General features: G+C 40.8%; 1 pseudogene; it reads left to right on the top strand.

Annotated features, from left to right (window-relative positions):
- Positions 1-3,486: 3,486 nt before the first annotated feature.
- LOC133253444 (large ribosomal subunit protein uL23-like) lies at positions 3,487-4,667 on the top strand (annotated as a pseudogene).
- The last annotated feature ends 6,533 nt before the right edge of the window (positions 4,668-11,200 follow it).

Below are 11,200 nucleotides of genomic sequence, written 5' to 3'. Positions count from 1 at the left end.
GTGAAGACTGTGTATCTTTCCATCTGTTGTGTCATCTTCAGTTTCTTTCATCAGTGTCATAATTTTCCTTATATTCCTTTGTAAAATAAATTATAGCTTTTACTGAAGAATTAATTTATTCAGAAAACAATTTAGTGAATTCTATATTCCCATCAATTCCTTGATCATATGCATGTTTAGTTTTATGTAGAAACAATTTCATGTTCCTCATTCTCCTCTAAAGAATCTATTTTCAGGGATGTTCTAGTTAATAATATAATCTCCACAAATACATTTCATGTTTCATGGAATTGAGAAAACACAATTCCTTTAGGCTTTCCCCATCACTGGCCACTGGTTGTTTCTAATTTATCAACGCCATAAACAGTGACATAAGGAGAGACTTCACACACCCAGCTTCCTCTGTATCATTGGGTAATCTCTCAGTATAAATCACAGGGAAAAACAAACTTCCATACCTCTTGATTGCCATTGCCAAGTGCCTTTCCTGAAATTCTTTATGTTTTCACTTCTGACAGCAATCGGTAGACCTGTGTTTCTGCAACCTCACCAGTTTTGGGTTTTTGTTGTTTTTCTGGTTTTCATAGTAACAAATTCTTTTTCTTATTTAATAGTTTTCAAGATGGTTATTCGAGTCTGGGCTCTTGATTGGTGGAAGGGATGCCATAACTCTGCCTTCATAGGGACTGGTTGGCTCCAAACCAAAATTAACAAGATTTGCCCAGATTTGGATAAGGAAGTAGGGTGGTGGGAACCGGTCTACCTGTGGACTTGAACTTGTACAGACCCTTACCTACATCTTTCCATCAAACAGAGGGCCTGTTTTGAATCTCACACTTATCTTTCTGGACTCACAGCATTGTTTTGGCTATTTCTAATTTAGATTATTTCTTCTAGACTCTGTGTGGGTTCTCCCTATAGTCAAATGTTTATCACTTTTAGCTTTTTCAAAAAATATTTTATTATATATATAATTATGTATAATATAGTTACATCGTTATATAATTGTTTACAGATTATATATTATGCATTATTATTTACACATAATTTTGTATATTAATATACCTATATAAGCTATATTGGTATAATATTGATATATATTAATATTAAAGTATTATTTCTCTTTCATATGAATATGTGTTATGATTTCTATAATACACAGCCATATATATTAATATACTTATATAACCTACATTTATACATCTTTATGTGTATTAATTATATGTATTATTGCTCTTTGATATGCATGTATTGTGTCTTATGATTTACACATAATTATACATACTTTCCGGAGAAGGTGATGGCACCCTACTCCAGTACTCTTGCCTGGAAAATCCCATGGACAGAGGAGCCTGGTAGGCTGCAGTCCATGGGGTCTCAAAGAGTCAGACACGACTGAGTGACTTCACTTTCACTTTTCACTTTCATGCACTGGAGAAGGAAACGGCAACCCACTCCAGTGTTCTTGCCTGGAGAATCCCAGGGACGGGGGAGGCTGGTGGGCTGCCGTCTATGGGGTCACACAGAGTCGGACATGACTGAAGTGACTTAGAAAGAAAAAATACATACCAACATAGGAGCTTCCCAGGTAGCTCAGTGATAAAGAATCCACCTGCCAATATAGAAGACACGGGTTCAATTCCTGGATCAGGAAGATCCCCTGGAGAAGGAAATGAAAACCCATTTCAATATTCTTGCCTGGAAAATTCCATGGGCAGAATTTTAGCCAGCTGCAGTCCATGGGGTTCACAAAGAGTTGGACACAACTGAGTGACTAAGCATGCATGCATATATACTGACCTACTTATACAATCTTTGTCAACATAATATTTATGTATATTAATTATACACATTATTTATTCTTCATGTGTGGAGTCAGAAGTAACAATGCTGGGGCATCAATATGCTGACACTGGTACACTAGAAAGGACTTCACTGTCTTTGATGCACTTAGTAAGACTGAGAATAAAAATTCTGTATGTTTTCCCACTGCAGCCACCAGCAGCCCCTCTGTGTTGTCATGGTTCTCAGACAAGGATTCCCTGGTGGATGTGTCACCATGAAGAAGGCTGGCATCACCTGGCATTCCTGGATTTAGTAGATGTTGATGGTTCCCAGTTATGCTACCCAATTACTTCCCACATGAACAATGTCCATTGACCACACAGTAAATGTGCAAATCAGGTCAGTGATCCCAAACTGAAAGCACACCCCCTGGATATGTTCCAGCCACACAGTACCCAACAGACTGAAATGGTTCCACCTGCCAACATCTCAGGACATCAAGGTGGTCAACCTTGAGAAGCCCTATAAGACAAAATCTTGGCAAATTCCTTACACAGCATCTTCAAGGAGTTCAGTAGAACTCTTGGTGAACTTCACAATGTGAAATTCCTCTGCAACAGAGTTCCCAATGTTGGCTGCACATTGGAAATCTCAAGAACTTCCTTGTCAAAGAAACCAGAAATTTAAACCAAGAACCTCCAAAATAATAATAGTGAAAAAGATGTGCCAAATACTTTTCTAAGTACTCTAAATGGTCTTTCATTTTTGCAAATTCCCAAATTACATATACACCGCACTGTCTTTGTTTTATAGATGGAGAAACTGAGGCACAGAGAGCTTAAATAATGGTTCACAGTCACAAGCTAGAGCCAGGCCTTGGCTTTGGCAGCTCTGGTCAACCAGGCTGTTGACTGACCTACAGTCTTAGGAGTTAGCAACACCAGGTACCTGGGGACTAGCATGTAAAGAGTAAGAGCTGAAGTAAGCAGGCTTACTTGAAAGTCTGTTTAGAGGTAGTTTCCAAAGTCTTTCCCCAACCATCCACATCCAGGCTGTAGCTTCCTGCCCACCCTGCTGAAGATAAGTTGTTTTTGCTTTGGAGAAAGTGGGATGGAGGCATCTGTCCTGACACACCCCGTGCAGACAAGAGTAAGCACCGCCAGGGAGAGGCTGGGCTGGCAAATGTTGCCACAGTAAATCCACCACAAAGGGCCCCTGCTCTTCCTTTCTGATAATTAAAACCCAACAGAAATTTTTGAGGATATCTAGAAAGCTGAACAAAATTACAAAAAGATGGAAAGAAGAAAAGATGAAATTAGAACACCATATCAGAAAATTCATCAAGCAAATTGTAGGAATTGCAGGAAGAAAAAATAAAGATAGAGGTGGGAGGGGAGGGAGAAAGGAAAGGAGATAAGGAAGGGATGGAAAATGAGAAGAGGAAATAATAAAATAATAGCAAAATTTCCTTGAACTGAAGCACATGAATACTGAGATTGACCAAGATTGGGGCACAATGAGATCTTTCTATGTTGAAAAGCCTCAGTGGGAGACACACAGAGAGAGAAAGAAAAAGAAAAGCAGGTCACATATAAAGAATCAGGATCAGAAACACTGGAAAGCAGACGTCCCTAGAGCCATGCCCTCAAAATAATGAGGGGGTAATTATTTCTGATTAGAGTTTTATACCCAGCCAAATAATCAACAAAGGTGAAGGTAGAACAAAGACAGTTTTAGATATTCCAAGTCTCAAAAAAGCCTTTTCATGAAGATGGCACTGAAGGCAAAGAAGGAAGCCCCTGCCCCTCCTAAAGCCAAAGCCAAAGCAAAGGCTTTGAAGGCCAAGAAAGTAGTGTTGAAAGGCGCCCACACCCACATACACACAAAAAATCTGGACGTCACCCACTTCCCGGCAGCCCTAAACACTGTGGCTCAGGAGGCAGCCCAAATATCCTCGGAAGAGCACCCCTAGGAGAAACAGACTTGACCACTATGCCATCATCAAACTCCCCCTCACCACCGAGTCAGCCATGAAGAAAACAGAAGATAATAACACGCTGGTATTCATTGTGGATGTCAAGGCCAACAAGCACCAAATTAAACAGGCTGTGAAGAACCTCTATCCCATTGACATGTCAGGTCAATACTCTGATCAGGCCTGATGGAGAGAAGAAGGTATATGTACGACTGGCTCCTGACTATGATGCTTCGGACATTACCAACAAAACTGGGATCATCTAAACTGAGTCTAGCTGGCTAATTCCAAATATAAAAGTTTTCACTATGCATAAAAAAAAAAAAAATCTCAAAAAAAATTCTGCATTTTTCCTCAGGCAGCTACTATGAGATGTACTTCCCCTTACCCATCAGGGCAAATATTTAAAAGAGGAAGCCATAGGATGCAAGAAATGGGACCCAATCCCAGACAGAGGGGAAGGGAAATTCAGGGGTGATAATGAGGGGACTTCCAAGATGGCCTTGCAAGAGCAGGCAGAGGGTGACAGGAAAGCATGTTTCAGGAATGCAAAACTGGACACAGAGAGAGGCAGTTCAGACTCCTGATGGAACTTGGGATACTACTCATGATAAGTACAAAGAATCTGAAACAAATTAAAAAGGCAACCTTTCAACTCCAAGGAATGTAAGAAATTGGTGCAGAAAAGGAAAAATAATTGCCATGTAATACATGGCTCAGTTCTCAGTAATATTCGCATGTTCAAAATAATGTAAATACTGAATGTTAATCTAGTCAAAATACACTGTATTTGTACAGGGAGAATTGTGGTCTGGGAAGTGAATTTATGGTGTGAATGTTTTATAAATTTTGAATAACCAATTGATTCCAAGAAATAATGGAAACTCATTACTGCTGGGGAAACAATGGATGAGGGCTGCCATTTCTCCCAACATGTCTTATACAGCAGATGGACCATGCAGATGACGTGCATACATAACTTTAGACCGGAGGTTTGTAGATCAAGTACTATGATCCGATACCCAACCAGGAAAAAAAAGTGTTCTCCCTTAAGCCTCTGATTTTGGCAGTTTTGTGTCTTAGTGGTCTTGCCAGGAGGAACTGGCTGTAAAGTATATTTCTACAAGTCTAAGTGAATTGATGCATTGGGTGAAGGTTCTTATGGTTGTCAGGATGCATGGTGAGAGACTGCCAAGACGGATGGCTTATTTTATAGAAATTCATACTAAGTGGTTCTGCCAGTCATGTGACCTACAGTTTGGCTGATCTTTGGGCCACTCCTGCTGGCGGCCTCAAAGATTCATCTATCCTCAGGGCAGGGTGTCACCATTTGCTATGAGGGCATGAAGCGCACTTTTTATAAAAATCTAATCTAGTGGGAATGCAAAACAGTGCCACCACTTTGGAAAGCAGTTTGGCAGATTCTTAAAAGTTTAGACATAGACTTATTCATCCACCCAGCAAATCTACTCCTTAGAATCTACCCAAGAGAAAGGAAAATATACGTCCACAAAAGACTTGTACACAAATGTCCATAACATCATTACCCATCATAGCCAGGGAGCGGAAACAACGGAGATGTCCATCACCTGGTGAATGCAAGACTACTCTGAAGGAACAAACTATTGATACACACTACAACATAGATGAACCCAAAATTGTCGTGCTGTGAGAAAGAAGCCAGACACAGTAGACCACCAGTATGATTCTATTTTGGGTCTTCTCTGGTGGCATGGTCCTATTTATATGAAATGTTCAGACAAAGCAAATCTATTGAGAAAGAAAGCAGATCAGTTGATGCCTGTGGGGAAAGCAGCAAGGACCGGGGATTAACTCCAATGGGCACAAGGAATATTTTTATTTATTTTTTAATGATTTTTTAAAACATTTATCTATTTGTTGGACTGTGATGGTTCTTAGTTGTGGCACGTGGAATCTCCAACCTTCATTCTGGCATGCAAGATCTTTAGTCGCAGCATGCAAAATGTTAGTTGTAACATGTGGGATCCAGTTCCCTGACCAGGGATCGAATCTGGACCCCCTACTTTGGGAGCTCAGAGTCTTAGCCACTGGATCACCAGGGAAATCTCACAAGGAAGTTTGAAGTTTTTTAAGGTGCTAGAAACATTTTAGAACTACATTGTAGTGATGCTTATAAAATCCTGTAAATTTACTAAAAATTACTAAATCATAAAGACAGTTTACTAAAAATTAATTAATTTTTGAATGGGTGGATTTTATGGTATACAAAAAAAATTTGTTTTAAGAAAAATATTTGGAAATACTTCTTTATTTAAAAAAATGAAAACTAAGACAGTATTTTGTGTAAAACCATTTCCATTCTGATTCACCTAGTGATATTACAGCTTAAGCCTTCCTTCAGATCCTGTACTTCTCATACAAGATGTTACCTGAAGTCAACTGCTCTGCACCTCACCAACAGCAAAGATGCTTAGGGCAGGATGGGATGAGATGAAGAGAGACATATCTAGCAAAATAAAGGGTCTTCAATTATAGTCAAAGTGAGATAATATTTCTCAGCTTTTAAAATGTGGGTGCACTATATTTGAATTTTCTCTGAGGAGTTGTATGCCTATGACATTACATTTTGAAGTAGAAGATCTTCTCTTAGGGCACTTTTCAACATGAACTGCTAATCAAAGATGCTTCCTTGGTGGCTCAGTTGGTAAAGAATCTGCCTGCAATGCAGAAGATCCAGCCTTAACCCCTGGGTCAGGAAGATCCTCTGGAGAAGGAAATGGCAACCCACTCCAGTATTCTTGCCTGGGAAATCCCATGGACAGAGGAGCCTGGTGGGCTACAGTACATGGGATCGCAAGAGTTGACAGGACTGAGTAACTAAACCACCACCACCACAGGGTGATGGTACTGGGTCCCATCCAGAGAGAGTGCTGATGTAAATCTGAAATGATACTCACAAATGTATACAGTAAAATAATCCTATCAGCAGCTAGTGAAAGCTGGTGCCCAATATTAATCTACTATGATCTACTACTGAGTCACTTTTTAAATTTTTGTTTTAAAAGTTGGATTATTATTGTGTGAACCTTTCAAAACTGCAAGTTTTATTGCTTCCATTTGGCTTTCTTTGCAGTTTTTATCAAACCATCAAAGCATACTAGGTTTAAAGAGTTAGCATGGACTTAGAAGGAATATGACTACCTCTAGCTTGGCCTAATACCTCCCTTTCAAGGATAGAGAATATTGGAGGACTGACTGATAATAATCTTTAATGTTATATAATGTATACTACTATAAATGAATAATAACACGTGAATAATGTATAATAATTTACAATACTATATGTGACTATTTCCTTACCCTGAGTCTACCAGCCACCATTCTGTACTATTTACTTGTGATTATAGGTTAGCTTTTCCCTGTATTTCCCTATTGAATTACTTACTTAGAGGTGTGGTGAAGAGGAAATAGCTTTTCAAACTTAGATTTTCCAAATGAGAGTTAAGAGTAACCATTATTTGATGCTAAGTATTCACACCTCCTATAACAGTAATGTTAATTGACTGGAGCATAGAACATATAAAATTCAAAACACTATAATGTCTTGAATTAGACATCTGAGCGATAGTTACACCTTAATAAAAGGAGTTTGTGTATTTAGGCATATCAGGCCAGTTCCATCAGAAAGTCAGGTCAAGACCAAGAAAAATAAATGAAATTGTTAGTTCCAGAAGACTCGGAGATTTTGCCTCTGTTACTATGTAGATCTGCATGATTGGTACAGTACTGACAGGATAGATTGGACTACACTGTGGTAACAGAAGACCCAGCATCTTGTGGCACATTTATTACTTTATCTCCACATCAACCCTGAGTCAGCTGTTCTTTGCTCCCTGTTGTCTTTTCTTGGGGACGTAGCTAGCAGAGCAGCCTCTTGTGTCCACGGTCCTGTGCAGACAGAACACTGCTGGCAATGATCACATTTCAAATTTCTCTCCAGAAGTGACACCGTAACTCTGCTTACATTTCACTGGCCAGGGCAAGTCACGGGGCCATGCCTGGGTTGTACATGATGATGCTATTCAGTCTTCCTGGAGAGAGTGGAGAAATGAGTAGTGAACAACTTTCCCATCCAGGCTGCCACACAACAGCGAGCGGAGTTCCATGTGCTATATAGTAGGTCCTTGTTAGTTATCCAATTAAAATATAGCAGTGTGTACATATCCATCGCAAACTCCCTAATTCTCCCTTCCCCCATGTACTAAAACAGCATGAATCTTGAGGACATTCTGCTAAGTGAAATAAACCAGTCACAAGAGGATAAGCACTGTGTGATTTTGCTCATGTGAAGTCGCTAGAGTAGTTAGATTCATAGAAACAGAAAAGAGATTGGAGGTTGTCAGGGGCCAGGGGAGGGAGAAATGGGACACTTTGTTTAATGGGTACTAAGTTTTGGCCTTATAAGATGAAAGAAACTCTGGAGGGTGAGTGTCCAAAAATTTGAATGTAATTAACATTACCGAGGGAGAAGGCGATGGCACCCCACTCCAGTACTCTTGCCTGGAAAATCCCATGGATGGAGAAGCCTGGAAGGCTGCAGTCCATGGGGTCGCTGAGGGTCCATGGGGTCGCTGAGGGTCGGACACGACTGAGCGACTTCACTTTCACTTTTCACTTGCATGCATTGGAGAAGGAAATGGCAACCCACTCCAGTGTTCTTGCCTGGAGAATCCCAGGGATGGGGGAGCCTGGTGGGCTGCCATCTCTGGGGTCGCACAGAGTCAGACACGACTGAAGCGACTTAGCAGCAGCAGCAGCATTACCGAAAAATACACTAAAAAATGATTAAAAGGGTAAATTTTATGTTATGTGTATTTTATCAGAGTGTTTAACAAATATTAAAAAAAAAAAAAACTATATGACCTCAGTTGTTACAAATGCACAACTGTGAGGGGCCATATTGATAATAGGAGAGGTTATGTGTATGTGAGGGCAAGGGGCATATGGGAAATCTCTGTACTTTTCTTTCAGTTTTTTGCTGTAAACCTAAACCTGCTCCAAAAATAAACTTAAAAAAAATTTTTTTTTCACTATATGCCCACTAAAACAAGGAGCCTTTATAGAAGAACAGAAAAAGGAGTTAGGTGTGAAGTGGCCCAGGTGGCTCAGTGGTAAAGAGTCCTCCTGCCAATGCAGGAGATGCCAGTTTGATCTCTGGGTGGGGAAGATCTCCTGGAGAAGGAAATGGCTACCCATTTCCAGTATTCTTGCCTGGGAAATACCATGGATAGAGGAGCCTGGTGGGCTACAGTTCATGGGGTCCCAAAGAGCCAGACATGACTTAGCAACTAAACAACAGCAAAGTAGCGGGACCATATTCAGGAGAAAAAGAAAAATATTTAGGACACCCACTTAAATCTGAACCTTGTATAAGTCATTTTTTATTTTTCAGCATAAGTATATCCCATGTAATATTTGAGTCATAATTACACCCCCAAATCATTTGTTGTTTATCTGAGATTCAAGTTTACCTTGGTGTCCTGTATTTTATCTGGAAACCCTAGACCCAGGACCCTGAGCTATCTTCCTGGATATGTCTGTTTCCAGAGCCTCTGCCATGGGCCACGTGGCTCCCCTCACTGCCCAGGTCACCCATCATGTTCTTCTCACCATGTGGATAGCTGTGCTGTTTTCCTACAGGAAGAGGAGTTGTTGAGCCAGGGAACTCCACACTGGAGGGCATGCAAGTTGCAGTTCTCTCTGTCAGCTACACAGTCCTCTCTCACCCCCGGTTTTAAGCAGTTTTTCCAGTCCTAAGCGTGGCAGCAGCTGGTGGTGTTCCTTTTCATGCCACTCATGTTTCCTGGAGCAAGGTCCCTTCCCTCCTGCCTGTCTGTTTCAGACTGAACAGAGGCTTTTCAATGCTACTGCTAGCAACCCAGCCTCCCCTCCTCCTTATTGCTTCATCTGTGCTTCTGTGACATCCCCAAAGTGCCATCACTAGAATGGCACTCAATATTCCAGGTGCAGGGGCAGAGAGCAGTGGTCTTACAGATATTTCTGAGATTTACTTTAAAATGCTCCAGGAAAAAATAAAAACCTGAGGGATACAGGAAACAAGACTGGCAAAATGCCGATAAGCAGGAATGTGCCATGAGAAGGCAAGGGGGTCATTATATGGTTCTTTCTGCGTTTTTGTGGTTTGAAATTTTCCATAATGAAAAGTTAATAAGTAAAGATTTAAGCGATGTACAGAACATCAAAAACACCACCACAGAATCCAACTTCTTGGACTTTCTGTTACCATTTCGACATAAATGCACTTTGCCCAAGCTCTTGATGTTTCCTAATAATTTAAAGTGTTTAGATATCAGTGGTTTCCCAAAGATAAAGATACAATATTCTTATTCACTAATAGCATAGAGGAGTTCATCACCCCAAGCAGAAAAGAAAACGTTTTGATAATTTGTTTCCATGGGTTATGGGTCAATCAGAGGGTCATGGACCCCACATTCCTGGAATGTCAAGGACAGTGAGCCATTTCTTCAGATTCACTTTCCTATATCTACTTCCAGACCATTCCAGCCATAGAGGCAGGGGATTTCCCTGATAGTCCAGTGGTTAAGACTCTGCCTTCCAATGCAGGGGACATGGGTTCGATCCCTGGTTCAGGAAGTAAGATCCCACATGCCACGGGGCAATTAAGCTGCAAAACTACTGCATAACTACAATTAATGCCCATAACTACTAAGTCCATAACAAGCAACTGAGACCCATTGCAGTCAAATAAATACTTTTTTAAAAAATAAAAAAGAAATGCAGACATAAAGGGCATATTTCATCCTCTGATAGCTCCTTCATTCATTCACTCATTATTCATTCAGCAAGTATCTATTGGGTGTTCATGTGTGCCTGTGACTTACTGGCACACAGTGATCAGGAAGCCAGAAACAGACCCTGTACACCACTCAGGAAAGGAGCAATTACATCATCCATGTCTCAGGGATCTAGGGGTCTGAGGAGCCCCTGCTTTAGCCTGGGTGGGGCAGGGAGAGACTCCCGCACAAAGTGACATTTTAGCAAGAACCAGAAGGTGGCAAAGGGGCTGCAGGAGGTTTCCCCCAAGTAGAGGGTAGGCATGTATGACCGCTGGGAGCTGAGGTGAGGCCTGTCCACAGAAGGAGCAACAAGGAGCGGGGGAGACTTCCTTTGTGGCCCAGCAGCTAAGACTCCATGATTTCAATGCAGGAGGTCCGGGTTCAATCCCTGGTCAGAGAACTGGATCCCATATGTTGCAATTAAAAGATTTTGCTGTAATGAAGAGTGAATATCCTTTGCGCAGCAGCTAAGACAGCACAGCCAAATAAAAAAAATTAATTTTTTAAAGATATAAGCTATATGTTCTTAATATTTCGATAAAAAATTTTTTTAAGGAGGGAGGCGGGGCCCACCTTCTGA

The sequence above is a fragment of the Bos javanicus genome, chromosome 8 (genome assembly GCF_032452875.1).
Source record: "Bos javanicus breed banteng chromosome 8, ARS-OSU_banteng_1.0, whole genome shotgun sequence".
Taxonomy (NCBI): domain Eukaryota; kingdom Metazoa; phylum Chordata; class Mammalia; order Artiodactyla; family Bovidae; genus Bos; species Bos javanicus.
The sequence above is the reverse complement of the archived record's forward strand: the minus strand, read 5'-3'. Positions and strand labels throughout refer to the sequence as shown.